Raw genomic sequence first — 25,463 nt, 5'->3', positions numbered from 1 at the left:
GGCTGTCCCCGGAAGTACAATTTTTGCATCATATGCTCTTTCATTTAACCCCTTTATCACCCACCCTCAAACGAGATGACTTTGCCCAATTATGGCAAACGGCTTGCAGTAGGAACACATGTACACACTGAGTTTTTTTTTTTAGTTTTTTTTTTACAGTACTTGAGTTACTGAAATGCAGGTAATCCTAACCAGTTTTACCAAATAATCTTGTTCAGTGTGTGCACATTAGGGATGGTACCAATCAGATCCTGAATCGGTATCGGGTTCCGATACCGACGTAATTCACATATCGGAAAATATTGATCCAACCTGCGACATTTTCCAATACCGGACATGAGCCACTGTGAATCCTCTCAACTGCTGCTGTTTGCTCTCTGCTTGTTTATGTCAGGGTGGGCAGGAGCCCGTCACCAGATGGGAAAAGAAGTGACACTGACCGTCCCACAGTCACAATTCTCTGAGGTTGTCCTCGGGATTGACACTGGAACAGCTTGCAGAAGCTCAGGACCGCTGTCAGTATGTGGGCGGCTACCCCCCTCTAGAGCCGCCGCTGGCCGAAACCCAGAAGGCGAGGAGTCCCCCTCAGTAGCCACAGGGGGGAAATCTGTGGTGGAGTATAGTGAAGCTATGATGACGGCAGGCGAGAGAGAGGAAGCAGAATCTGAGAGGGCTGCAGGTAGCAGAGAAGCTGGGCCGGCTGTGGGCGTTCCGATAGAGGGACAAGACGACGCGGATCGCGCCGTGACGTTTTCCACTTCAAGCGGCAGGCCACACACCATGACTGCTTCCTCTTCTGGCGGCGGGCCGCGCGCCGCGACCGTTTCACGACCGAGGCTCATGCTGTGGTGTACGCAGTCTTCGTGGCGCCGGTACCAGAGCGATGAGGGCCGGACGCGCTGTGGAGGTAGCGACCGGGATGAGTGGCTTCATGGGTTCTGGGTACGAAGTTCTGGACATCGCCGGGTTTCGCCGTGGAACAGGCTTAGGAGGTGACATTTCTGGAACAGGAGGCGTGAGGTAAGTGGTCGGCTTCGGTGTTATGTCGTACCAGGGTGGGGTGAGAGCGGCATCAGAAAGTGTAATGACGCGCGGCTCCTCACAACAGGTGGCGGTGAGTTCGGACTCGAATAAAAGGTCCATGGGGTCCTCAATGGAGGAAGGGGCCTCACCCTGCTCAAACATCGTTTTTATATCTCTTAGCTCCGGAAACGTGGTTAGCAGCCCTGGTTCAGCTAAAAAGATCTGGTCGAGAGCCAAAAAAATGCGCTGTTTTCCCTGCTTACTATAGCAGTCCTGATAGTCAAAAAACAAGTCCTGAATCTTGAACAAAGACGTAGCCAAGTTCTGCAAAGCTAATTGCTCTGATTCAGAGTCCTCGTCCTCATCCACATCTGTCCATTCAGACTCGCAATCATCCTCAGACGGCAAGTAGGCCTCAGGTCGCTTCATCCAATCTAGACGCTTCTGAAGACAAAAAACGTCATCCAGGCTCAGAAGCTCTGGGAAATAATCAAACAGCCACGGATTTGCGTTCACCAAATCCCAAGCCTGGTCAAGAAAATCAAATTTCTCTACAGGGGTGTGACAGTCACGAAAACAGACAAAAAAAATGAGAGGTCAGCTAAAATCCTCTTTGTCACCTCAATATCTGGGGTACCGCAGCAGTATCCTTGGCTGGAGTGGAGTCTGCGGAGTCCATATTCTGGCCAGATTGTACTGTCAGGGTGGGCAGGAGCCCGTCACCAGGGACGGCTGGACCCACAATGCAAACCCCCGGACAAGGCTTTGGTGTGGAGGAAATCATGGTCTTCATTCCAGGCTTGGTTTCGATACACAAGTTATCAGGCAGCGTGGCAGAGGTACAATCAGGATTAGGCTGAGGCGTAGTCACAAACGAGCAGGGTTCAGAGGCACAAGTAAACTCAGACATCCGGGATGAAGCAAAAGGCGTGGTCGAGGTACAGAGCAATGTTCAGAACAAGGCAAGACAAAAACAAGACTGTGAATGGCGCTGGAAAGAGTTCTAAGACTACAATCTGGCAGTGAGCCGTGAGACTGTGGAGGCTTAAATACTTGTGGGCTAATTAGTGAGAAGCGAGGGACAGGTGGTGTAAACAAGGTGCATGTGAGGAACAATCTAGAAGGGGTGTGGCTTCTGGCTAAAGAGTAAACACTGTGCAAGATAGTGAAGGAAGGGAAACTGAGTGGAGTGATGTAAAAGACAAAGACACATGAGCTAGTGGCAAGAGTGTGAGTGAAAGACGTGAGGCAGGTACAGTGAAGTGAAATGAACCAAAACAGATGGTCGTGAGGGCAAACAGAACAGAAATCAAACAGAGGACAAAAATAGAGCATGAACATGAGAACAAAACCAGACATAAAAGCGTAACGGACATCACAATTGAGAGCAGCCAAAATAAACTACTGAAAAACAGAGAATAATGCAAACAATAAACAAGATAACAGATAAACAGAAAATGCCATAACTAACGAAGGGAACATAATCAAATAAGCAGCACTGCAGGTAAATAACAAAAGACCCTGTGAGTAAAGTATAATAAAGTAACACAAACTAAATGGCAAACAGAGTGCACCAAATAACTAAAGGAACATAACCAGGAGCAAGATAACTGATAAACAGAAGGTGCAATAAATAACAAATTGAACATACAGAAAAGAAGCACTGAAAATAAATAGTAACAAAACCCTGTGACTAAAGCACAATAAAGTAACACAAAATAAATGGCAAACAGAGTGCAACAAATAACTAAAGGAAAATAACCAGACAAGAAACAAGACCAGCAGAAGCATGACAATGATACATGGAATGAAGGAGAGCACAAATGTGGAAAAAAGGCTTCAAAACAATAACAGCCAGGCCCAACCCGGCTGAATCATGACAGTTTACTGACAAGCAGGAGGAGGGCAGAGGTTTTCTGAAGCCGGGCTGTTTGAGAGAGCTCTCTTCCGCAGTGTTCTAGCTGTGGTTAGCGGCAAATTTTTGCTCAGCTCTTGGGTTCAAATTGTCTGTTTGTCGAGCATGGATTTTCCAAAAAATTAACTGACTTGTTGCTGAAAATGTGTGCTAAAAAGTTAGCAGCTTCAGCGTCCTAAGGCTGTAAAATGCCAGCTCAGCATCCAGCCAAGGAGAAGCTGAACAGAGATTCTGTCCTCTGAAAGTGAAAAAGTCTCCATTCAAATCCTGTGCGTGAGCGTCGGTGATGATACATTGATTTTACAGTTGAAAGGCTTGATGTTTCCAAAAAATTTGAAGTTTGTGCAGAGAGGAAGAAAAAGAGAGACGGAGGGAGAGAAAAAGCGAGCAAGTGAAAGAAAAAAGCGAGCAAGAGAGAGAAAGAGACATTGACCAAGAGACAGACAGGCAGAGAGAGAGAGAGAGAGACAGACAGGCAGGAAGAGAGACAAGCAGAGAGAGTGCTGTCTTTTCTTCTCAAGTCTATAAAAATAAGGCTATAAAAGTCTATAAAAAAATAAGAGCACTTAATTCTGTCACCAAAACATCATATCTAGGCTTTCATCTTAGATGCACCTTCTGGCAAATTGTAGCTCAACTTTCAGGTCTCCTTTTTAAGAAAATCCTCATATAAATCAACAATAATGATAATATTAAAGCAAACAGAGCTCTGGTATCAGATCGGAAAAGTATCGGTATCAGCAGATATCCAAATTCAGGTATCGGGATCGGATTGGAAGTGGAAAAATTGTGGATTGTGCGTCACTGGTGCATATATCATCATTTGTAACATGAGGTTCTCTGCAAAACCTTCCCCAGTTTCTCTGTCTGTGTGTGTGTGTGTGTGTGTGTGTGTGTGTGTGTGTGTGTGTGTGTGTGTGTGTGTGTGTGTGTGTGTGTGTGTGTGTGTGTGTGTGTTATGGTCATTAACACATGCAAAATCTGCTTCTTGTGAATGTCTCTCCGTAGGATACCTCAAACACACACGAACAGAGTTCAGTGACATTTGGTGGAGATGTTGGTGTCTCGAGTCAAGGAAGAGTTGATTAAATCTGGAACAAGACATGGAGCAGAAATCATTTTATTTAATATCTTTGAAAGGTCTCCTGTGGATTTTCACGTTATTTGTTGTCCAATAAAATGTCATCCCTGCATGCACTTCAGCTCGCGTTGCTTCCACTAATTAAAACGGAAGCTGACAATTTCCAGAGCAAATGCATTTCAAGCTGAATTGGTACAATTAAAAGTAAATGTTTTTTCAATTACAATTACTGTTATTTTACTTTGTTATTGTACTCTGTGAATAATATAACGACCAGTCATCCTTGTTCTTGTTACCACGTGGGGTTCTGTTAAACACATACAAATATGCACAGCTGCGCTTCAAACATTAAGTGTGTGGATTTTATTGCCACCGGCTGCACTGTTTCATGGCGATATAAAAACAGCTCTCATACATACAAACATGTCCTCATCAGGATTCTCTGCAAACTTTCTTCATCTTCTGGTTCGGCCCCCTTTTGCTATTTCTGCTTGTGAATTTGCCCATAATGTTAATTTAGCTACAGCTGGAGATGTTTGTGAAATTCTGACAAGTCAACATAAAACTTCACATGATCTGATGCAAACATCTCATCATGTCAAAACCATCCAAATCCACTCCCCAACTTCTTCTTATTTTGGCCCAGTTTTCTCTGTAGTTGAAGTGTTTTGAATAATGATGCTGGAGTGATGGATGCAGCCATCAGTCACACGCTAACATTCAAGTAGGCCACTGCTCACATAAGTCCTTCATTCATCAATTGCCTCATGTTTAGATTGGAAATTGGAATCCAGCAGACATAACAAGGAGTGAATGACAGTCCGTCATTACTTTCAATTTATCACTCACGCTGAGGTTCACGGTGGGTGAAGGTCACTTCACTCTCAGCGAGGCACAGTCATAGCGTGTACTGCTGATGTGGTCAATGGCGAAGACTTATGTGATAGATGTACATGGAATAAAAATAGTTCTCGTGCTATTCTGTCTTTGTGGAACAACATAATAATCCCTGTTTCCACCACAGGAACCTATGCCTGTGCCTCCGTTGCAGAAAATTGGAATTTTCAGAACCCTTTTCAGGGATTAAATAAGTCCCTGATCCGGGGTAGGTGCAAAAGAATTGGTGGGCAGGTCTCTGCACTGATTGGTCGATCTTACACAGAAGATGACATCAAGCAGCAAATAAGATAAGATAAAACTTTGTTGATCTCACAGTGGAGAAATTCACATGTTACGTCAGCTCTTAAAAAACACACAAGATGGGTGCGAGTAGAGGAAAATGTGCATCAAACAGCGTGTGCAAGGATAAGTAATATTAATAATACTTGTAACAATACAATAAAATAAGAAAATGAGGTAGAGATAGAATATATATATATATATAATATATATATATATATATATATATATATATATATATATATATATACATATATAAGTACATATGCATATATAAACATGATTGGAAATGAAAAAAGATAGGAGCATCTTATTTACAATATGTGAAGTGGAATTTAGATGTGATAAGGTGGCATTAGTGCTGGGATTTGTTAACGAGTTGTTATTGCACGAGTTGTGGACATATTATTGCATGTGGTTATTTCACAGTGTTATTGTACAGTCTGACAGCAGCAGGGAGGAACGACCTGCGGTATCGTTCCTTCTTGCACTGAGGGTGCCTCAGTCCTGTCACTGAACGAGCTGCTCAGCTCCACTACAGTCCAGTGCAGAATTGTCCATGATGGATTTGAACTTGGCTAATGCAATTTTTAAAAGCGAGCACAACAAATGAAACAGGATGGATAGCCAAGATGATGGGGAGGTAAAGGCATTGTTGGCTTTCTACTCAAAGGTCAAGGTCCAGTGAAGATTCACATCCTTGAGGAGGGAGAAAAATGTACATCACAAGTCAGCACCCCTGATACCCTCAGTATTAAACACACTAAGAAACAGTCCAGAGAGAAATAAAAAAAGTTGAAGCAGGACTATGAACTTCTGAAAACAAAACTGTCTCAAACCACAAAACCAACTCAACAGTCCAATGTCGGCATGATGTCGATATGACAATGGCATCAGCCCTGTCAATGGAGCCAGTGCCAACTACATGCCACAGTCAAAGTGATGTCATTGTGTGTCGTGCAATTAACACTGGTGTGACATTAGTGCCAATGTCACCAAAATGACCATATACCAAGCACAAAAATGATGATATTCCAATCATAGTGATGACATAGTATCACATCAAAAATAAATAAATAAATAAATAAATAAAATAAATGAAGATCTTGTGGCCTCTCCCCCTCAGTGAGATCTAATATGTATCTGCCTTATAGATTTAGCACATTTTATACCAGATGCTCTACCTGCCAGAACTTCACATTATGAGAATGGAGATAGGTGATCTTGAGTAAGAACCTTCTGTTTTAGAAGCACACATACCGCTTGGTCACAAACATGATTACAAGCTGATCTTCAACTTATTTTCTGTAATTGGCAGCGGGTGCTAATGAAACATAGACACCAGTGTGAAAATGAGGTTTTTGCTCCTATTAATGACCATAATCACAAAATTTATTTAAATTGACCCTTGAAGCTATGCACCAGTGGAATGCACAGAGAACTGAGCACAAAGTTGTCACTGTGCATTCCACCGGCAGAACACACCGTGATTATTCACCAAATACCATGGATGGAACAAGAATAAGATGTCTGAATAGGGGATTTTTTTCTATTTGTTTATTTTGTGGGTAATAGCCAGGGCATGAGTGTGTTCATGCATTGTGACTCCTTTGTACTCAGCTATGATGTCCTTTGATATGTAAGTCCACCTGTTACGCATGTAGACATATTTTTAAAGAAACAAGCATGAATTAAGTTCAATGTGAAGAACATTTACAATTAGGGCTGCAACAAATGATTATTTGGATCATCGATGAATCTGATGGGGTTTCGAAACGATTAATCGATTAATCGGATTAGTGGGGAATTTTTTTAAAATGTGACAGGGAAGCAATTTTTCTCCCCTTCCATCACATTATTTAACAACAGATCATTATTTGAAACTTAAGATACTTGAAAATCAACAAATTGTCCAAATGCCCCTTGGCTGTTGAAATCTAAACTAATAAAGAATAAAACAGTTTATAATAAAGAACAAAATAACTAGGACTGCAAGCAGTCATATACGGGCCCTCGTTCCGTGCAACCGCCTACCCAGGGCAGTGTGTTCTCTTTTGACCAGATGTGGGCATGTGCGTACAGGGGCAACCACACATCCCACAGTTCAAATTTCAAGGCAAATCACACAATGCATGAAGGAGTTATGACATGTTGATGGTTCATCCACTAGGGGGCGCTCAGTGTAGAAACAGAGGGTCAGGTGTGTTGAGGGCCCAACCGTCATCATACATGTGAAGTTTCAAGTCAGTCAGGCAAAGCATGAAGGAGTTATCATGACTTGATGTTCTATGGCGAAGGGTTAAAATGGCGGCACCACAGCGGCCACACCCTTCAACATAGAGAAAAGCTTTCGAAACTTTTTGGTTAGTATCATCTGTGGATGCTGTGTAAATAAATTTGAAGTGCATTGGACAAAATCCCTGGGAGGAGTTTGTTCAAATACAACATGTGGAAATCATGCCAAAATGAGAACAAAATTCAAAATGGCTGACTTCCTGTTTGGAGTAGACCCATGGTGCAAGAGACTTTTTGTACGTCTATGCAAGTCACACATGTGTACCAATTTTCATCTCCCTACTCCAAAAAAAAACCCTATGGGGAGGGGTTTTGAAGTTTCAAGGGGCGCTATTGAGCCATTTTGCCCCGCTCACGGGGCGATGCCTCTATGAATTGTAAGAGGTTGTCGTGCTTGACCTGTGCTTCAATTTTCATGATGATATGACAAAATTAAAGCTGACAAAAGGAAGAACGTAATTTCATGGCAAATGGGCAATATTCAGCACGCCGCCACACGGATGCCGTACTCGTAACGTCACGGCGATCATCGCCTATGTTCACCAAGTTGTTCTGCATGTTTTAGAAGTGGAAGGAAGTGATGGGGTTAAATATGTGACTTCAGTACCTGTTTAAGTATAAGAAGGGTCAAACTGGCGGCACCATAGCGGCCACACCCTTCGACATACAGAAAAGCTTTCGATAACTTTTGGTCAGTATCATCTCTGGGTGATCTGTAAGAAATTTGAAGTGCATTGGACAAAATCCCTAGGAGGAGTTTGTTCAAATACAACATGTGGAAATCACGCCAAATGAGAAGAAAATTAAAATGGCCGACTTGCTATTTGGAGTAGACCCATGGTGCAAGAGACTTTTTTGTACGTCTTTGCAAGTCACACATGTGTACCAATTTTCATCTCCTACTCCAAAAAACCCCTATGGGGAGGGGTTTTTGAAAGTTTCAAGGTGGCGCTGTTGAGGCATTTTGCCCCGCCCATGGGCGATGCCCCCATGAATTGTAAGAGGTTGTCGTGCTCGACCTGTGTATCAATTTTCATGATGATGTGACAAAATTAAAGCCGTCAAAATGAAGAACGTAATTTCATGGCGAATGGGCAATATTCGGCACGCCGCCACACGGACGCTGTTACTCGTACCTTCACAGCTTTCATTGCCTACGTTCACCAATTTGTTCGGCATGTTTTAGAAGTGGAATGAAGTTGATTGGGTTAAGTAGTGACATCAGGACCTCTTAAAGTAAAAATAGGACATTTCCCGGCACCACCGGTGGGTGCTATGGCGCAAGTGGGAACTTAAGATATGTAGACATTCAGGGCGGAGCCCTCATCATGTCCAGCAAGTTTGAAGGATCTACGATGAAGTATGTGGGCGTGACAGCCGTTCGAAGTGAAATGCCGTGCTCCGAAAAGCTCGCCAAAGTTTGACGACCCCTAGCAGCCACGCTTTTTGACTTAATTAGAATCTTTTCATAACTTTTGATCACGATTGTGTTGTGATGATTTTGACCAAATTTGAAGACAATCGGATGAAATCCCTAGGACGAGTTCGTTCAAATGTAAGTAGTGGAAATGGCCAAAAATGGCAAAAATTTGCTCAAAATCGAAACTTAAAATCAAAATGGCTGACTTCCTGTTGATATTTCACCATGACAGTAAGAGACTTTTTCGTGCGTCCTGGCATGGTAAATATGTGTACCAAATTTCGTGAGGCTACGATGAAAAAAGCCCAAAGAGGAGGGGTTTTTGAAAATTTCTAGGGGGCACTATTTCGCGATTTTTCTGCGAGCATGTGCGACGCCCCCAAAATATCAATTTGGATCCGGCCGGACGACTTTGGAAAGTTTGGTGAGTTTTTGAGCATGGGAAGAGGCCGAAATTTCGATTTCAAAAGTGAGAATAATAATAATAACTAGGACTGCAAGCAGTCATATACGGGCCCTCGTTCCGTGCAACCGCCTACCCAGTCCAGTGGGTGCCCTTGTGACCACATGTGGGCATGTGCATGCAGGGGCAACCACTCTTCACACAGTTAAAATTTTAACAAATCACACAATGCATCAAGGAGTTATGACATGTTGATTGTTCATCCACTAGGGGCGCTCAGTGTACAACAGAGGGGCTGGGTGTGTTCAGGGGCCAACCGTCATCATACATGTGAAGTTTCAAGTCAATCAGGCAAAGCATGAAGGAGTTATCATGACTTGATGTTCCATGGCAAAGGGTCAAAATGGCGGCACCATAGCGGCCACACCCTTCAACATAGAGAAAAGCTTTCGATAACTTTGGTCAGTATCATCTTTGGATGCTGTCAAACAAATTTGAAGTGCATTGGACAAAATCCCTAGGAGGAGTTCGTTCAAATACAACATGTGGAAATCATTTCAAAATGAGAAGAAAATGCAAAATGGCCGACTTCCTGTTTGGAGTAGACTCATGGTGCAAGAGACTTTTTTTGTACGTCTATGCAAGTCACACGTGTACCAATTTTCATCTCCCTACTCCAAAAAAACCTTATGGGGAGGGGTTTTGGAAAGTTTCAAGGGGGCGCTATTGAGGCATTTTGCCCCGCCCACGGGCGATGCCCCTATGAATTGTAAGAGGTTGTCGTGCTTGACCTGTGTTTCAATTTTCATGATGATATGACAAAATTAAAGACGTCAAAAGGAAGAACGTAATTTCATGGCGAATGGGCAATATTTGGCACGCCGCCACACAGATGCCATTACTCATAACTTCACAGCGATCATCGCCTATGTTCACCAAGTTGATCTGCATGTTAGAAGTGGAAGGAAGTTGATGGGGTTAAAAATGTGACTTCAGTACCTGTCTAAGTATAATGTTCATATGGCGAAGGGTCAAAATGGCGGCATCATAGCGGCTACACCCTTCGACATACAGAAAAGCTTTCGATAACTTTAGGTCATTATCGTTTCTGGGTGATCTGGAAGAAAATTTGAAGTGCATTGGACAAAATCCCTAGGAGGAGTTCATTCAAATACAACGTGGAAATCACGCCAAAATGAGAACAAAATTCAAAATGGCCGACTTCCTGTTTGGAGTAGACCCATGGTGCAAGAGACTTTTTTGTATGTCTATGCAAGTACACGTGTACCAATTTTCATCTCCCTACTCCAAAAAAAACCCCTATGGGGAGGGGTTTTGAAAGTTTCAAGGGGCGCTATTGAGGCATTTTGCCCCGCCCATGGGCGAAGCCCCTATGAATTGTAAGAGGTTGTCGTCCTCGACCTGTGTATCAATTTCATGATGATGTGCCAAAATTAAAGCCATCAAAAGGAAGAACGTAATTTCATGGCGAATGGGCAATATTCGGTACGCCGCCACACGGACGCCGTTACTCGTAACTTCACGGCGTTTATCGCCTATGTTCACCAATTTGTTCTGCATATTTTAAAAGTGGAATGAAGTGATTGGGTTAAGTATGTGACATCAGGACATCAGGACCTCTTAAAGTAAAAATAGGACATTTCCCGCCACCACCGGGGAGCGCTATGGCACAGGTGGGAACTTAAGATCAATCAATCAATCAATCAACTTTTTTCTTATATAGCGCCAAATCACAACAAACAGTTGCCCCAAGGCGCTCCATATTGTAAGGCAAGGCCATACAATATGAAAAACCCCAACGGTCAAAAACGACCCCCTATGAGCAAGCACTTGGCCACAGTGGGAAGGAAAAACTCCCTTTTAACAGGAAAAACCTCCAGCAGAACCAGGCTCAGGGAGGGGCAGTCTTCTGCTGAGACTGGTTGGGGCTGAGGGAAAGAACCAGGAAAAAGACATGCCGTGAAGGGGGCAGAGATCAATCACTAATGATTAAATGCAGAGTGATGCATACGGAGCAAAAAGAGAAAGAAACAGTGCATCATGGGAACCCCCACAGTCTACGTCTAAAGCATAACCAAGGGATGGTCCAGGGTCACCCAATCCCCCTACTATAAGCCTTAGCGAAAAGGAAAGTTTTAAGCCTAATCTTAAAAGTAGAGAGGGTATCTGTCTCCCTGATCTGAATTGGGAGCTGGTTCCACAGGAGAGGAGCATGAAAGCTGAAGGCTCTGCCTCCCATTTACTCTACAAACCTAGGAACTACAAGTAAGCCGCAGTCTGAGAGCGAAGCGCTCTAATGGGGTAATATGGTACTACGAGGTCCCTAAGATAAGATGGGACCGTGATTATTCAAAACCTTATAAGTAAGAAAAGTGAAGACTTCAAATTAGTGAGACGCCTTTCCTCTCCACTTACGGGTCATCTGAACAGTTTTTCATGCATCCGCTTACAGCAAAGTGGATTCTGTGCGTGTGTGTGTGATGTTTCAAGAATTAGCAGCGTCAGTTAGCTCAATTAAATCATCGTGTCGCGGTCCCCCGCGCGTGCACATACACAACCGGGTCGGCGCTTGTGCGCGTGTGTACTACCATCCTCTTACATCCTCAGTGCAGCAAAAAAAAAAAAAAAAAAAATCACATCAGAAATTAGCCCAGCTTTTCACTCTTTCTTCCTGCTAACAGCCTCCAGACAGGACAGTGAATTTGTTTTGTGTGCATGCGTGAGCGGGTTGTGTGTGTGTGCGCGTGTGTGTGTGTGTGGGTGTGGCGCGCGCGCGCGGCGTGTGTGTGCAGAGTGCAATGGTACCAAACGTATGGAACAAAGTTTGCACTCTAAATGGAACCAAACTGCACTCTAAATGCAATGCAACACAAATGGGAAGAATTAATCCATGTCATGTGACATACAAAGCACCAATCAGAAGACAAGGATCCACTCATCCGTTATATAATCTTGTATATTGCCTACGACATGTGTCCTACTGTTTGGAGAAGTCATCCTGCTGGATATAGCAAGTCCAATAACAGCAAAAAAGGAGTGTGGGATTGGAAGGTTTGACTAGAGTCTGTACATTGGGGAAGTGGAATGATTCTGTTCATCCAGCCTGTGACAATTCCCTGTCTGGTTAAAACATTTTTTATGACTGTGTCTCTTCTGTGTTCAGGATGTGCAGCCATGGTCAGGTCCTTATCTGACATGTTTTTGGAGAAAATGCCAAGCTTTTATAGGGTAGTCCACAATAAAAGTCAGTTGTTTCTTCTAATTTGTCATCATTGTTCTGCAGTGGGGTTCAGTTGCTGCTTCACATGACAGACATCACAGTTTTTTAACACATTCAAAACTTTCCACATTGCTTGCAATGTTCTACAATACAAATTACATCTATTTTCAGACCCAGGTTGCATTTTTTTTTTTTTTTTTGGTCATTTGATTTTTCCTCTCCTGTACACAAGCAGGCATCAAAATCAGCAATGGGAAAAAGTAAGAAATTTATTAATGGCAAGATATCAAATATTCCACAAACCACACAACTAAATTCTCTGTACAAAGAAACATAGCTAATCACATTTGATCCAACAACACAAAACCTACTGAACAGTATCATTAAATAAGTTTCTTTTCTATACTTTATGCTGTTTTGTGCACACACACACACACACACACACACACACACACACACACACACACACACACACACACACACACACACACACACACACACACACACACTAGTGGTGACAGGCAGACAACGTCTCATGAAGTTTTTCAAACTTCCTCAGATTTTTGTAGAACATGTTTCTCTGCATATTTAGTCAAGCCCCCAGAGGAGTTTGCAAGACTATGTCAGTTGTGTTTGTAGGTACATGTGGATGAATATCTGATTAACCATTTGGCCAATTTCCTTCATGACATCTCAGTGTGATATTAACAAGAACGTCAAAGATCAAAGTCCATTAAGATCTTTGCCTTGTATGAAATCACATTTTGTGCAATTTTTCAAAACATTGAAACGTAGAATGATGATCTCAGGTGCAAATGGGTCAGCAAACATTCCTGTATGGTGATGTCTACATGACTTCACTATATGGACATTTTGATGAGAGACAAAATGACAATTGAGGCATAAGTTTTGAAAATAACATTCATATGTATTGTATCATAAATGTACTGTATCACTCGGGAAGAGCTCGGAGTCGAGCCGTTGCCCCTCCATGTCGAAAGGAGTCAGTTGAGGTGGCTCGGGCATCTTTTCCGGATGCCCCCTGGATGCCTCGCTGGAGAGGTGTTCCGGGCACGTCCCATTGGGAGGCCCCGAGGAAGACCCAGGACACGCTGGAGGGACTACATCTCTCAGCTGGCTTGGGAATGCCTTGGGGTTCCCCCGGAGTTGCTGGGGAGGTGTGTGTGGATCGGGAGGTCTGGGTGGCTTTGCTTGAGCTGCTGCCCCCGCGACCCGACTCCGGATAAAGCGGAAGAAAATGGATGGATGGATGGATGGATGGATGGATGGATCATAAATCAGTTATGAAATTCTTAAATACTCTTGCTTGTCAGCATTGTAAAAACATATCCATATATTCTGAATATATACAGTGAGGCAAATAAGTATTTGATCCACTGTTGATTTTTCAAGTTTTTCCACCTACAAAGAATGGAGATCTGTAATTTTTGTACATAGGTACAAATCACATTGTATGATTTTTAAATAATTAATTTGCATTTTATTGCATGAAATAAGTATTTGATACAACAGAACACCGACCTTAATATTTGTTACAGAAACCTTTGTTTGCCATTACAGAGGTCAGATGTTTCCTGTAGTTCTTGACCAAGTTTGCACACTGCACCAGGGATTTTGGTCCATTCCTCCATACAGATCTCCAGATCTTTCAGGTGTCGAGTTTCAGCTCCCTCCAAAGATTTTCTATTGAGTTCAGGTCTGGAGACTGGCTAGGCCACTCCAGGACCTTGAAATGTTTGGGGTCATTGTCATGCTGAAAGACCCAGCGACGACTCATCTTCAATGCTGTTACTGAGGGAAGGAGGTTGTTTGCCAAAATCTTAACGATACATGATCCCATCCATCCTCCCTTCAATACGGTGTAGTTGTCCTGTCCCCTTTGCAGAAAACTACCCCCAAAAATGATGTTTCCATCCCCATGCCTCACGGTTGGGATGGTGTTCTTGAGGTTGTTCTCATCCTCCAAACACGGAGAGTGGAGTTGATACCAAAAAGCTCTATTTTGGTATCATCTGACCATGTGACCTTCTCCCATGCCTCCTCTGGATCATCCAGATGGTCACTGGTGAACTTCAAACGGGCCTGGACATGTGCTGGCTTGAGCAGGGGGACCTTGCTGCCCTGCAGGATTTTAAACCATGATGGCGTCGTGTGTTACAAATGTAATCTTTGTGACTGTGGTCCCAGCTCTCTCTTCAGGTCATTGATCAGGTCCTTCCGTGTAGTTCTGAGCTTTCTCAGAATCATCTTTACCCCATGAGGCGAGAGCTTACATGGAGCCCCAGCCCGAAGAAAATTGACAGTCATCTTGTGTTTCTTCTATTTTCTTATAATTACACCAACAGTTGTTGTCTTCTACAAAGCTGCTTGCCTGTTGTCCTGTAGTCCATCCCAGCCTTGTGCAGGTCTACAGTTTTGTCCCTGGTGTCCTTAGACAGCTCTTTGGTCTTGGCCATGGTGGACAGGTTGGAGTGTGATTGATTGAGTGTGTGAACAGTTGTCTTTTATACAGGTAACGAGTTCAAACAAGTGCAATTAAAACAGGTAAAAGTGCAGAATAGGAGGGTTTCTTAAAGAAAAACTAAGAGGTCTGTGAGAGACAAATTTTGCTTGTTGGTAGGTGATCAAATACTTATTTGCAATAAAATGCAAATTAATTATTTAAACATCATACAATGTGATTTTCTGATTTTTTTTTATTTATATTTTAGATTCTATCTCTCACAGCTGAAGTGTACCTACGATAAAAATTACAGACCTCTCCATTCTTTGTAGGTGGGAAAACTTGCGGAATTAACAGTGGATCAAATACTTATTAGCCTCACTGTATAATTTCACTTTCACCACAACTCAAAAACTACATTTTCCATAAGATTTTTTTTATCTCAATCACCCTTATCAATATGGCATGTTTTGCTTATGTAAGGTGCAAGCCAGATTAAAACATGGTTCAAGTAGTGGGGGATTCCCCTTTGGCTAACCTGGCAGAGCATTGGTCTCATGAGTGACAAGTCTGGTGTTTGAATCCCACCAGAATACCAAAGATATTTCACTCAGTTTCAAATTGGTATTGTTGACAGGATGTGATAGTCAACCAAATATTCACAGATTATCCTTCTTAATGAGGAAATGCACTTGTGACCTTGGGACAAGCTCATACATATAGTGTGGTGAAATCCAAACTGGGTTATGCTTCTACTAAACTGGCTGGTGAGGATTCCCCTTTGGCTGACCTGGTAGCGTATTGGCCTCGTGAGTGACGAATATGGTACTCGAATCCCATCGGGAGCCACAATGACATATCTTCTGAGTTACACTTGTGTTATACTGTAACGTTCATTATGCTTAATTCATAATGATTTATTGAATAAAAGTTTGTAGTACAACTGAGGAAACCACATACAGCAGTGCAAAAAATACGAGATTTACAAAAATTTAAAACACATTACTTCAAAAGTGAAGAAACAAATCATTTAATTCATAGACTTTAATAAGGCTTAAATCGAAATAGCTGCCGTTCTCATTATTTATACATTGATACGATAATTTTCCAGTTTTCAGCCCCTGTGACACCAGGTAAGAAATCAAAGGTGGAAATGAAGATGTCGATAGGATTTAATAACTTATTGTACTTTTAAATCATTACTTAATAATTAGATTAGATTAGATAGAACTTTATTAATCCCTTGGGAAGACTCCCTCAGGGAAACAGGTTCCAGCAGCATTGTATAGCAACACACAGGATAAGAAGCACACAGAGCATCAAAAGTGGAAGTCAAAAAGAAAAACTCCTCCTGAGTGATACAGTCTGATGGCCTGGGGGACAAAGGATCCATACAGTGTGTTTGAGAAATCATTGAATTGTCACCATCAATACACAGTGCCTTAAATGTTGGTATTTGGTATCCACTACATCAAATAAAAGAAGCAGGCTTCTCAACACAATCATTTAAAAATGGTTCCGTAATCTCAAGGTGATACAATTTCTCTGCAGTGTGTTGTCTTTTGCCCGTGTGACCTCACACAAGGACAGATCTGTCTAACAATAAAGAACTTTCTTCTCTTCTGCCCTGCTGATCCATTATGATTCTGTAGTTCAATATTTCAGAATAAAAGTAAGTGAATAAAGATATCTGTCTCTTTCTATCTCCCTGCAGATCACATCTCAAATGGTCTTTTCACTGCTTTATGACCTCTGTCTCTCTTTTATTTCATTTAGAAAAAATTCTCATTATAACTTCTAAAGTTTGCTCTATTATAGTGACACTAATGAAATGTGGCTCTGGGCAGCGGATCAGCGAGACAGCTCAGGTTTTCCCTGTGTCAGTGTGATGCTTTCAGACAAAACTGCACTCATGCTGTACTGTGACCATCATACAGTGCATCCAGAAGTTTTCACAGCACTTCAGCTCGGGTTGCCATCCATCCCTTGAAATACAGAGTTGTCTTTTATTTGACAATTGATTGTTGTGTCTCGTATTGTTCCCATATTGTTCCGTATTTTCACAAATGTCCCACACACACACACACACACCCATCAAAACTGAATAAGATAAGTCTCTTCGGCTGCTCCCATGTTTGCACTCGGGGTCGCCACAGCAAATCCAAGGTGGATCTGCATGTTGATTTGGCACAGGTTTTACGCTGGATGCCCTTCCTGACGCAACTCCACATTACATGGAGAAATGTGGCAGGGGTGGGATTTGAACCCGGAACCTTCTGCACTGAAACCAAGCACATTAACCACTTGGCCACCACCCCTGCCCCATCAAAACTGAATAATGAACAAAATAAAAGTAGCGAGGACTTGGCGCAAGGTACAGCGGATCGACCTCAGACTTTCATGTCTGCATCTCCGTGCGGCACCTTTCTGGTCCTGTCCTTGGTTACCTGGCATGTCTACACCCCAAAACTCCACCACATCCAAGGTAGCAAAAATGTTTGCAAATGTACATACGTGAGCGGGAAGAGTTGAACCCCGGCTTGACAGTGTTAGGGGCAATGGGTGCAAGGCAAGTTGTAGGCAAACAAGTATTTTTATTTTTATTTCCTCTTCAAAAAGTAAAATGTCCTCACTTTAAAGATTAAAATTATTGGTCTGTTTTCCTTAAAACTTAAGTTTATTGTTGCACACTTTAGTGACTGCACAGTTTATCCTTAAAAGTTTCTTTATTAAGCACTTAAATCTTTAAGTATGACTCAGTGCTTCAAAATTAAATATGCCACTCCTTGGGTGGTGGTAGTGGCCCTGAGGAGCCGTGGTGGGCGTCCTTTATCTTCATTTCTGAAAGGTGGCAACCCTAGCTTCAACATAGTAAAAAAAACTAAGAAGGTCCCTGCTTTTTCATGAAATATGTATTTGAAGGTAAGTAGTGCCACTTTTTGTCATGGTGCGTGACACAGAAGGTTGGACACAAATGCCGACTCACAGACAGAATGTAGGGTTAGTAAAAAAGTTTTATCAAATACTAGCAAGGATTCAATACACAGTGTATCATTCAGACAGATGTATTGCTAAGGCGTGGTCCAACAAAACAAGCAGGCTTCAGGTACACGTCGTGGAGGAGTTCAAAGGCAAGACAGAGGGCCTAGTTCAAAAATAATGAAGCCTAACTGCTGATTTGCATTGCATTTGTCATGAACATTTTATTTAGCACCATCCAGATTTATCTGTGAGTTGCCTATAGTCTCTTTGACAGGTACTGAAAATTTCATGGAAAAATCCGCACGGCTCCAGAGATATGCAAGAAATTTACCCCAAAAATAGAACTTTTTTTTATCAATTTTGTGTGACATTGATATTTAGCATTATCATTTAAAGTTGAATGTTAAAGAAATAACGTTGTATTTTGTCAGTTTGTGCTTCATACTACTGATTTATTTGTGTCAACACCTTAGCTATATCTCCTACTCTCCTTCAATAGAATAATTATTTACTTGTTCAATAATACCAGGAACTAATGGACAGAATTTCTTTGTTTCAGGCTTCTGCAGACTAAAGGAGACACCTCCAACTGTTGTCGCAAGCGTTACGCTCTAGCACCTTATAGTATACGAGGTCTATTAGAAAAGTATCCGACCTTATTATTTTTTTCAAAAACCATATGGATTTGAATCACGTGTGATTACATCAGACATGCTTGAACCCTCGTGGGCATGCAAGAGTTTTTTCACGCCTGTCGGTTACGTCATTCGCCTGTGGGCAGTCTTTGAGTGAGGAGTCGCCCACCCCTCGTTGATTTTTTCATTGTTTAGGAATGGCTCAGAGACTGCTGCTTTGTTTGATCAAAATTTTTTCAAAACTCTAAGGCACAACTGAGTGGACACCATTCGATAAATTCAGCTGGTTTTCGGTAAAAATTTTAACGGCTGATGAGAGTTTGGTCTGGTAGTGTCGCCGTAAGGACGGCCCATGGCGCCTGACGGCGATATGCGCTTTGAGGCGGCGTCGTCTCGCCGTTTCAAGTTGAAAACTTCCACATTTCAGGCTCTGTTGACCCAGTAAGTCGTCAGAGAACTTTCAGAAGAAGTCGGCATGAGGAATTTATTCGGACATTCCACTGTTAACGGACATTTTATAATGAAAGAACGTGCGGGCAGAGTCGCATGTCGGGCCAGACCCGGGGGTCGCGACAGGAAAAACACCTCCGTCGGAAACCTTAACGGGCAAGTTGGAACATGCCCAAGCTGTTAAACAATTTCTCAGTTACTCACTTGTTGAAAGCCATCAAAAGCCGCCTGAATTTTACAAATGGTTTTCAACACGGAGGTGTTTTTCCTGTCGCGGCCCCCCGCAGATTCGCCGAGTCGTCATGGAAACGACTCGGCGAATTTGCGCGCACGTCTTTCATTAAAAAATGTCCTTAAACAGTGGAATGTCCGCATAAAGTCCTCATGCCGGCCTCTTCTGAATCTTCTCTGTTCTCTCACGACGTCCTGGGTGAATTAAGCCTTAAATTAGGATGTTTTCAGCTCAAAACAGGCCGATGACGGCGCCTGGAAGCGCTGCAGGACATCCCACTCTGTGGGAAGTCCTTACACAGACAGAAACACCCCATAATTTCTCATCAGCCGTTAAACTTTTCACCGAAAACCAGCTTAATTTCTCGAATAGTGTCCACTCGGATATTCCTCACAGGTCCAGAAAACATTTTGATAAAGCAACGCGCACCGTCTCGAGCAGCGTGTGAAACAAAGGAATTCAGCCGAGAGGGCGGGACCACATCTTACTCAAGGCCTGCCCACAGGGAAATGACATCACCGACACGCGTGAAAAAACTCACGCATGCGCACGAGGGTTCAAGCATGATTGGTGGAATCGCACGTCATTCAAATCCATATAGTTAAAAAAAATAAAAGGGTCGGTTTATTGTCTAATAGACCTCGTATATGCACTGTTAATTTCTAGCAATGACTGAACCGAGACCAATAGAAAATTGAAACTCTGATATATAACATACCTAAATGATAACATTTCACAAAAAAGACCACTTTTAAATTTTGATGGTTATGTCACATTATGGCTTCATTATTTTTGAACTAGGCCAGAGGCAAGTTCAAAAGCGAGCAAGGTCAAATACAAGCAGGCAATCAAACATGGTCCAAAACAAGGCTGTGAGAAGGGCTGGAAAAATGACAAAAAGTGCAACAAACTGGCAGGGAAGTGGTGAACTGAAGCTGCTTAATAATGGTGGAGGTGATTAGAGGAACTAGACACGGTGTGGGGAACATTCTGGAAGGAGGTGTGGGTGGATGAAACAAAGATGAAGGAAGCAGGTGCAAGATAGTGCAGTGGAGACAACACAATGTGGAGTGATGCAAGACGCAAAGATGGGTGAGCCAGAGTAATATAATACACTCAACAGACCGAATCAGAGTGAGAGACAATGATGCGAGGCAGGTGCAGTGGCATGGAGTGAGAACACAAAAATGGAAGTGAGGGAAAACAGAGAACAAAGGTCAAACAGAAACCGAGGACTATCAACAGAACCAGAACAGAACATGAACATGAGAACTAAAAAGTGAAGCATCAGATAATAAGTAAAGAAGTGTTAGCCATTCCTGCTTTAATCTCCTAACTCTTTTAGTTGGGGGACAGGGGAGATCCGTCCTCCAGGGCCGAAGGCAGCTCTTCCACCGGGGCTAACTCCCTCGAACGTTCCACGCTGCTATAGTGTGGTGCGGCACAAACAAAGCAAGCAGTACAGTGCTGAAGACTTGCTGCTTTAATTAGAAGTATACTGTTTACAGCACGAGCCCTGCTACCTGCCCGACCGCCGTCGCTAAACTTCTCCATTAACATACACTGCTACACGCATCACGCCACTCAGCCGAGTCTCGCTCTCTCGGCGGCGTGCGCCACCGTCACGCGCACGCTCTCTCTCTCTCACTCGCGTTCACACACACACACACACTCACTGAGCTAAACACAACACATTAGACACATCCCACAACACTACCCCCACCATGGACTGGCAATTAGCAGTGATTCCATTCCATATTATAAAGAAAAGTTACCACACAATCTCTATTAATGTAGGCCTAAATATGTGAAGAGATAGCTGTGTCCAACCAGTACATTCTAATGTAAATATTAAAGTAGGTAGGTTTAACTGTAAGCACAAGTGTCTAAGCAGTGATAAATTGTAGCTCATTTCACAGTGAACAAGTGAGTAGAAATATATATAGAAAATGCAATGACCTTGCTAGGAAACGAGTACATTACATATTAAGCTGCACTTCTACGACGGTCGGGAATAACTGACTGATCTTATAACCACAATACATGCAAATGTTACTGCAAGAATATAAAACATTGTCTCTTCAGCTTTTTTTTTTTTAACAATGAAAAAGTGCTTTGTAGCGGAAATGCAAAACATTGCGAACAAGACTAGAGTCTCAACAGAACTATAACGTCTCTAGTGCAAATATTAACCTCGAAAGTGACTTACTCAGTGACCCAGTCCCCATACCGATTTGGTCTCCTGTGCTGACGTTCAGGACGTGACACGGGCTGACTCTGGTGGTCTGGTTCCTCCACCGCACCCCCACCATGGTCAAATATCACATGGGAAGGAGTGGATGGAAGCAACCCAATGACATTGGAGTCATTGGCAGGTGGAGTAGATGGCTGAGAGCTGCTGGGGCCATCACTGGAGGCAGTAGAGTAGAGGTGGTGCAGGCCGAGGTCCTGGAATGCTGGGTCTTCGTCCAAGGCTGGTGGCTGGATCTCAGAAGGTGTTCAGTTCTGGGCTTGGTCCAGTACCCAAGTGTTGTCCAGGGGCTCGCGGCTGCGGTAGTGTTTCAGTTGGTCATGGTGGACGACTTTGACTTTGGCTCTTGGGCTCTTTTGGATCCTGTAGACCAGATCGTCCAGCTGTCCCATGACAAAGAAAGGTCCTTCATAGGAGGGGAGAAACTTTTTGACTTTGTTTCTGACATGACGAGTTCCTTTGATCAGATACCACACAGCATCTCCGACTTTATACTGTGCGTGGCAAGCATTTTTGTCATATTGTCTTTTAGCACGTGTGACTGACTCACCCAGGGCTTCACGAGTGATGCTGTGAGCCAGTTCCAGCCGCTCACGCATTTGTTGTACAAACTCTGGGGCTGAAAGTGCACAATCAGAGTCCGGGGGCAAACCAGCAACCAGGTCCACAGGCTCATTTATTTCACGTCCGAACATGATGTAGTTAGGGGTGAAGCCAGTAGAACTGTGCTTGGTTGCTCTGTAGGCCATAACTGCATATGGGATCATCAAGTCCCAATCCCAGTGACAATGTTCCGCAGTGGAGGCCAGAATCTTTTGTAAAGTGGCATTGAAACATTCAACTTGGCCGTCGGACTGTGGTCTGAAAGGTGTCGTGTGGGTTTTCTCAATGCCAAACAGACGGCACATTTCCTGAAAAACCTCAGATTCAAAATTGCGTCCTTGGTCGCTGTGTAGCGAGTGAGGCATTCCGAAACGACACACCCATTCGGTTGTAATGACCTGTGCCACTGTCACAGAGTTTTCATCAGGGATGGCGAAAGCTTCAGTCTATTTAGTGAAGTACTCCTGTATGACAAGCACATAACAGTTTTTGCGTTCTGTCTCGTTAAGTGGGCCCATAATGTCCAGTGCAATGCGCTCCATGGGGGCTCCAACCCTGACAGTTCCCATGGGCACTTGAGGGTTTTGTGGGGTCGGGCTCTGCACGCACAGTTTGTACAAGTCCGGCACCAGAGGGCGACATCTTCCCTCATGTGGAAACAGTGTAGTCTCATTTGTATCAGTCACATAGATTGTCTCTGTTTGTTTTAAAGTGTCAGTGGCAGTAATGTTTTCGCTTACCCCCACCGGACTCAAGGCTGCGGTTGTAGGGCATGCCACTACCCTGACCGGACTCAATCACAGGGAGCTGGTGTTGCAGTCCAAATCACACTGAATCGCTTGGTGACTTTTAGCATTTTGCTGTGAGGAGGGCTCCTGCAGGCTACAAGGGCAGGATTGGCGGCAGGGCCTGCGAGAAAGGCTGTCAGCATTAGTGTGTAAACGACCTGGGCGGTGAAGGATGTCAAACTCGTACTCCGCCTGCTTCTCAAGCCACCAGGCTAACTGACCTTCTGGCTCTTTCATTTTGGTTAGCCAACGGAGACTGCTGTGGTCAGTATGCACCTTGAAGGACCGCTCAAGCAGACACTGATGGAAATGTGACATGAAATCTACAATGGCAAGCAGCTCTCGTCTTGTAGTGCAATAGTTCTGTTCAGTCTTAGAGAGTTTGCGGCTGCCGTAAGTCAACACATGTTCAGCGCCATCTTGCATTTGTGATAGGATGGCGCCGATGCCTGCGTCACTAGCGTCAGTGTCAAGGATCATCTCACCATGGTCCAGCGGGTAGCCTAAGACAGGGGCGGTGGTAAGGCGGTGTTTGAGTGTGTCAAAGGCTTCTTGGTGTTCCGCGTGCCACTGAAAGTGTGCATTTTTCTTTGTCAGGTTGTGTAACGGTTCAGCAATCGAGGCAAAGTCTTTCACAAACCTGCGGTAGTAGGAGGCGAGGCCCACGAAACGTCTGACCTCCTGGACAGACGTCGGAGTAGGCCAAGTTTGGACTTTGTGGACCTTATTGGGGTCGGTGGCTACACCACGCTCGGACACAATGTGACCTAGATAGGCGACTTGGCCGAAATAGGCAGCATTTGGTTGGCTTTAGTTTGAGGTTTGCTTGTTTAAGTCTCTGGAACACTTGGTGCAACCTCTGCAGCATCTGGCACGCCTTTGGCCAGCACGATGATGTCGTCCAGATAGATGAGGCAGGTCTCCCACTGCATGCCAGCTAGGACGCGGTCCATGAGGCGCTGAAACGTCGCTGGCGCGTTGCATAAGCCAAATGGCATGACATTCCATTCAAATAGTCCATTTCGCATACAGAAGGCAGCAGCACGCCGGGCTCTGGGTGTTAGTTCGACTTGCCAGTAGCCTGAGGCAAGATCCAGGGTGCTGAACCATTTGGCAGTGGCAAGTGTGTCCAGGGTGTCTTGATGCGGGCAGCGGGTATGCGTCGGTGATGGTGTGGGCGTTGAGGGCCCTGTAATCAATGCACAGGCGGTACGTACCATCCTTTTTACGAACCATAACGATCATGAGGCCCAACTGCTGTGGCTGCGGGAGGTGCCGCTTTGGAGGCTCTCACGATCTGCTGGTCTGCATCCTGCTGCTTGCTCCCAGCCATCCGACGAGGTTGTTGCTTCACTGGAGCCCCAGGCCGGGTGATGATATCGTGCTGCACAAGGCTGGTCCGGCCAAGTCACCAGGTCCCCTGGAAAAGACACTTTCATATGCACATAACAGGTTAGACAGTTCAAGTTTTTCACAGTCATTAAGGTCAACGGAGCTCTGAGCATAAAGTTCTTGGAGGTGCTCCGGCACTGCCGGGGAGCTGGCTGGACGGTCTGCCCATGGGGACATGGGGTGGCGGCACAATTTCAGCCGGTTGGAGGAGGCCTGCAATAGCACCTTCTTAATAGTCACAGCCTTGTTGCCAGGGTTAAAGAGGCGTAGTGGAACAACACTGTGGGCTTAGTGTCAACTAGGGCTCTGGCAATGAGTACTTTATGCTTCTCAACAAAACCTTTTGTGGGGCTAAGCATCATGTCTCCCTGAGCAGCTTTGTTACAATGCACAGTGCCCTTGACTAATCTTGTCCGGGCTCAACCACAACAGTTCTGGCTACTCTCACAGCGTGCGACTTTGGGATGGTCTCAGGGTGAAAGTAGGGCACTTCCTCTCCAAACAGAACTATGCGGTGCTTACCGAAATCCAGACGGGCCTCTGCTTGGGTGAGGAAGGGTGACCAAGCAGCACTTCGTGACCCGCAATGTCCGCCACTAGAAAGTCCACTTCGACTTGACGGTTGTTGACGCTGACAGGTACTTTGGCTTCCCAAGTACTGGTACGTCTCCGGGTCCCACACCGACCAAGTCTCAACGGTGGATGACTGAAGCGAGGCCTCATCTCTGGATGAATGGCGTTGTAATTGAAGGGGCAACACGCTCCTCCGCGCCCACTGTCCAAGACTGCGCACACCTCCAGCTCGTACATGTGCAGGTGGATGCTCATTTCACAATTCTGTTCTTTAAGGTGGAGTACAGCGCCTGGGAGTTTTCTCGGTTGGTGCTTGGAACAAAAGTCTTTACGTTTCTCGGAGAGGAGGGCACTTGGCTCTGCTTGTGACCCCAACCCTTACAATTGTGACAGCGATCTCGCCCTTTTTATAGTTCTGTGCGGCTTTGGAGTTTAGCAGTGATGCTTGAGACAAAGCGGTTAGTTGAGGGGCTGGCTGCAGGTGTAACAGCAGGTACCGTCTCATTTTTCTCCATTTCCCTGACAACAGCACAAGA

General features: G+C 44.1%; 1 pseudogene; it reads right to left on the bottom strand.

The window, feature by feature from the left end:
- Window positions 1-825: 825 nt before the first annotated feature.
- Window positions 826-24,207, bottom strand: LOC117521208 (annotated as a pseudogene).
- Between the last annotated feature and the right edge of the window lie 1,256 nt (window positions 24,208-25,463).

Source organism: Thalassophryne amazonica, chromosome 12 (genome assembly GCF_902500255.1).
Source record: "Thalassophryne amazonica chromosome 12, fThaAma1.1, whole genome shotgun sequence".
NCBI classification, from domain to species: Eukaryota; Metazoa; Chordata; class Actinopteri; order Batrachoidiformes; family Batrachoididae; genus Thalassophryne; species Thalassophryne amazonica.
Note: the sequence above shows the minus strand (reverse complement) of the source record. Positions and strands in the feature narration are given on the sequence as shown.